Below are 5,522 nucleotides of genomic sequence, written 5' to 3' on the forward strand. Positions count from 1 at the left end.
GGGAAATGGGAGAAAAGCAAGAACCAGAACGGAGAGTTACTATCGTGTTGCTGCTTTGTTGCCGATCCGGCACCCGATGGCCTTCTGTATCTGTATGCACTGCACGGCGATCATCCGATCAAGACGGGCAATCCGTGTGTTTGTGTGTATGCGTTCTTGTTTGTGTGTACGAGAATAAGCCAACTGGTGGTTGATTGATGAATGGCTGCTACTGCTGCTGCGGTGCTGCTGCTACTGTTGTTACTGCTAATGAGATACTGAGCTAAGCTGCGGTGACAGTTCACACTCATTTCAGTGCATCTCACTGCAGCTCGCTCATCCGCTCGCATCTCGCCATCTCACACACTTTGTTCTAATCCTTTTAGTGCTGTTCCTGCGATACACACAAACACACTCTTCCACACACACACACACACGACGTGCTTGCATCACTTGCGGTGTGCCCTGGCAGGTATCACTTACCACTAGAACATTCATGGTTGTTGGTCGAGCTGGGAGAAGGACTGGAGCAAAACCGGAGGTGGTTTGGTTGATGTTGGCCGGAACAAACACAAATACACACACACACAGGAGTCCTGCGAGTTGCGAATTCACGTAATGCACTTAAAGCGCAAACACGGGTACACGCACACACACACACACGTACGTACGCACGCACTCGGTAATGCACAGCGGTATGTTCTCGAGTCGAGGAGGTTCGTTCGCTCAGGTTTTTTGGGGGCCTGTTCAGCCTGATGCTGCTCGATTGTCTGTGATGATGGGACAGAGTGCGGACCCGGCTTAAATATAGTCATCCTGCCCCCCACCGAACCCGAACGGGGAGCCCGATGGCCGGCTAGCATCCTCCTTCTCCACCTACTGCGTACTGCTCCCGCCTTTCTCCATCCGCCCGGGGGTGTGTGTGTATGTGGGCAGATATGCTGGCGAACAAAAGAAGCTCGACCATACCCTAGCCCCGAAACCTCCCCCCCAAAATAATCGTTGGAATCGTCGGAGAAGATGGTGAAGAGGGGGGGGGGGGGGGGGTTGGAGTCCCGTGTTGTGTGGAGCTTTTTATCTTTGGTGTTTTGTTGTTGTCTGTTGTGAGAGGAAGAGAGAGAGAGAGCGGTATACTGCGGTCCTCTCCACACACTCCACATACACATCTTCGAGGATCCTAATGGAAGGAAGCGGAGTACGGTGCGTACGGAGGAGGGGGGAGCGGGGGAAGACGCATCAGAGGGTGTGGGTAGGGTGTTGTACAATCATAAGCCATGCCATGCCCGATGTCTTGGCGCAGCATCAACAACGGCAACTCCCGATCCGATCCGAAACCACGCGCGACCTTTCGGCTCCGATCCTCAGCCTCAGCCTGTGCCAGTGAAAGAAAGAAATGGACAGAGAGAGAGAGAGAGAGAGAGAGAGAGAGAGAGAGAGAGAGAGAGAGAGAGAGAGAGAGACTACCTGTGAAGCCGAATGCGAAAGAACGAGAAAGGGTGAGAGATGGGAGGGATAGGCGAGATGCCATCCACAAGCACAGGTATAGGTCAGGAGGAGACCTCCGAGACATACACACACACACACACACATACTCCTCCTTTCCTCATTCCAGCCAGCTAGCCAGCTCGTTCGGGGCCGGCCCGGAGGCGACCCGGCACCGAGGGAGTGAGCGAGTCAGTGAAAGTGAACCGCATCCGAGAGCGAGAGTGAGAGTTATCAAATCGGGCACACCACCGGTCCCCGGACGAACCCCCTCCCCCCTTCCTGAGAGAGTCAAGAGCCCGGCCCGTATGCGATAAGATGAAAACAGACACAGCCCATCTTCACCATCGTCCAGAGGACCAGAAGCGGAGGCCACACCTTAGGCCGACGGGCCAGTAAACCGATCAACCAGCAACAACAGCAACAACGGTTCCAATATCTGACGGCAGAGGAAAGAGGCAGCAAGACAAGAAAGACACAGACAGTGGACAGTGCATAAGGGGACAGCGAGCGTTCGAGTAAAGTGAGAACGGGGAGTCCCGAAACGAGTCAAACTCGATTCCCACCTCGCCCCGACGGTTTTTTGCCTTTTTGACGGACGGACGGGCGGGCGGGCGGGGTGAAGAAAAAGAAATTCATCCCGGCAGATTCCAGGCAGAAAAGAAAGCCTCGGCAGGCTCCACGAGGCAATGCGCCACGAGGACAGGCGGCACTAGCAGTACCCTTGTTTCCCTTTTTTGTACTTCCCTTTTGTTTGTCCCTTTGTTTTTTTCGTTTCGTCGTTGTTGCACGTACAGCACACGCAGGTGCGCTGCTTTGATTACTCGAGACCCGACATTCTTGTGTCACGTGATAGGGTACGAGCGGTACGAGCGTTGCCCGGATGTTCACTCGAAACAGACCATACTGACTAATCTGGTCAAATGTCTATGGAAATCGCCCGTACATCTGCTCTGGATTACTTTTTTTTGTTTTTTGTTTTATTTTTGTTAGTGTCAAACTATCGGATCTGCGGCAGCATTCAATTATCAAACCTTTTTTTTGTGCTGCAACTCAAAGCGCCATATGCCATTTCTCTCTCTCTCTCTCTCTCTAGAACTTGAAACCGTCCGAGTAATCTGTCCCCAGACGATGAGCAGTGCAAGAGAGAGATGAGCGTGAGATGAGCACGGGACATCTCACGCTCACCGCTGTTTAATTCGTTCATCGGACAATTTGATTGTACCGATCGATTTTAGGGCTAGGGCCCGGGAATAGGACCCGTAGAGCTGTTGCGAGTCTCTCTCTCTCTCCCTCGGGACAGTTTAATAATATGTCTGCTGCGAAGGTCTGGCTCGATGGCTGGATGGCCTGGGCCTGGCGGGGTGGGTTTCAACGGCAAACCACTTTCATCGGCCAACAATGACGCCCGGTGACATTTTCACTTCGAGCGCATCCTCTACCGCAGCACCACCACCAACACCACCACCAACCAAACGGTACACCGTACGGTCATCATCAGCCACATCTACTCCTCATCCACAGCAAGCAAGCAAGCAAGCGTCCCCCATTAGTCGGGTGCGTGCGTGCGTGCGACCGTCCGGCGGGATCTGTTTGAATTGTTTGACAAATTAGCATTTTCTTCATCATCTGTTTCATCCGTGTGTCGATGTCGTTTCACTTTTCGGGCTTCGGGCGAGGCGGCCGACCTCTTCGATTCCGTTTGTTTGTTTGTTTGATGATGATGGTGATGATGATGATGATGATGATGGTAGTACAGACGCGCGCGCGCTTGGTGATGATGGGCGATTGCCCATGATGTGAGGATCCGCACCGTTATCTGATGCTTTCTTCCGCATTCTTCTACCTCTTTCTCTTTCGCTCTTCGCTAGCATCTCCTCTAGGTGGGACTTTTTTCGCTTCGATTTGTGTGCTTGTGTGTGTGTGTGTGTGTCTGCTTCGGCGACTCTTCTCGAACTCGAACTCTCGACTCCGACGCTACGGTAGGCAGGGCGATGGAAGGAAGGAAGCATCGGAAGCTGGTAGCCGGTTCGAGCAAGCTCCGGGTTGGATAACGGGCCAACGGTGGACTAATCCTATCCCTGCCCCTCCCTCCACCCTCTCCCCTTGACTAGCGGTGAATGGATGGGGCGTCCGCCCTACTGTCTCCACGGCCGTCAATAATCGTAACACTTTCGATTTTTTTTTTGTTTCCAAATTGTTAATAACTCTCCTCCACCACCATAGAGGGGACATTCCACGCGTCGGATCCATCGGATCCCCGGACCGGATCCGTCCTGTCCAGATCAGCTTCTGTTGGTATTCAAATATTTTGGAAATCTCTTCCGGGTGTGTGTGTGTGTGTGTGTGTGTGTGTTCCGGGTTTTTGGCAGGCAAGCAGGCCGGTTCCACAAGGGGACAACCTGGGGAAACCTTTGGCTATCGGCCGGTGTTTCGTTCGGCTACGGACTACGCGTAATCCGCTAGCGCTAGGCGTAAGCGCTGCTTTGCCCTTTTCGAAATTTCGGAGCCTTGGAAGCCGAGCTGACGTCACGAGTCGCGCGACGCACGCAACACGACGCACGCACGTCCGTTTGGCCGCAACCGATGGCCGGGAGATCACCGATCACCGAGGCTTTTCGCAACGCTTCACGCCGCTTCACGCTTAAACGCAGGCCGCCCGAAAAACCTACTCCACTCCTCGACGCTCGACGAGAAGCGAGCAAATAACTCGAGCCGCGCTCGTCAATTTGATCGGTCCGTAACGGCTAAATTAGTGGTGGCCGATGGTAGATCAAACAGGGGACCCCAGGGTGCACGGTTCCCCCGGAAGGTCAGCGTCAACGCGATACACACCTGACCCCAATTACGCCGCCATTGAATTTCGCTGGCACTGACGCTGACGCTGGCGGGTGAGGCGAGAGCGGGAGTCGAGCTAGAGAGTCGATGATGACATAAATCGGGTGGGAAGGATCCCGGGCTCGGTGCCGGGGCCGGGGCCACGAATACGCCAAATTCCTTTCCAATTTTGCCTTGGGGGTTGCGTCTAGGGACCCGCGAGTCCCGCGAGTCGCCGTGCGCCGTACAGCGGCCGGGAGCGGAAGCTGGGGTGTGAATGCCCCGCCCCGGTACCTGGACAACGTTATGACACCGCTTTGAACGGTACTCTATAACGAAGTCCGAAGTCTGGTTGGACGCTCCTCAGATTCAGACTCGACTTCAATTGGGCGACGCGACCCTTCTGCGCCGAGAAGGAGAGATGCACGTAAGAGGATGATGATGATGATGACGATGGGATGCCGGGAGAGAGAAGCACATAAAGCGCAAGGGCGTGGAGCGAGATCGCGAGGCACCCTTAAGGACCCTATAGGGGGATGGCTAAGGAGCGAGCCATAAGCGAAAGTAGTCAGTTGGTATGGCCATGCGTTGAGCAGGTTGTTAAGGGTTGATGCTAGGGGAGGGGGAGGGGGTTAGTGGCACCTTTCCCGGGTCCCCCCGGTTCCGAAAAATAAAGCGCCCATCTCCCTCCATATAGGGGTGGAGGGTTGAGAGAAGATCCCTTGCGTAATCTTCCCCCTCGGGGGGAGGGAGTCTTAATTGCTGTGAAGAGCAATAAAGAGCAGAGAGCGCGCCGGAATACATCACCTCATAAACGCCGTTGATGGTGATACTGATGGTGCCGATGATGATGATGATGATGATGATGGAGATGCTCTCCACGTGGCCACGCGCCCACTCATCCCTTGTGGGTCTCTTCGGTGCACAATGCACACACACACACACACACACACACACGTGCGCACGCTACAGCACTCGAGACCCTCGAGAGCTGCAAAGAGTTGGACCTCATCATCTGGTGGGTGGTCCCACGTCGGACGCTGTTATCTAAGCGTCTCAGTTCTACCCTGCGGTGGGGAGGGGGAGGGGGGTGTACAGGGAAGGGTGGTACGGTTCTTCTCGAGGCGTCCGGACTCCCGATGCCCGAAATTTTCGCGGCGCATGTCGATGTAGTTGATGGTTAGATGGCCGCGGTGGCAAAAGGTCAGCAGCTCGAGGAGGGGATGATGGGGGTGCATGACAGG

At 54.7% G+C, this 5,522-nt stretch overlaps 1 protein-coding gene across 1 annotated transcript in view; it reads right to left on the reverse strand.

Moving 5' to 3' along the window:
• LOC125950584 (glycine-rich protein 1-like) overlaps positions 1-200 on the reverse strand; it is a 3,463-nt gene extending 3,263 nt beyond the window's left edge. The window contains exon 1 of the mRNA XM_049678758.1: positions 1-200. This exon is cut by the window's left edge and continues 416 nt beyond it. The gene's annotated coding sequence lies outside the window, so the exon portion shown is untranslated.
• Between the last annotated feature and the right edge of the window lie 5,322 nt (positions 201-5,522).

Source organism: Anopheles darlingi, chromosome X (assembly GCF_943734745.1).
Source record: "Anopheles darlingi chromosome X, idAnoDarlMG_H_01, whole genome shotgun sequence".
Lineage (NCBI taxonomy): Eukaryota > Metazoa > Arthropoda > Insecta > Diptera > Culicidae > Anopheles > Anopheles darlingi.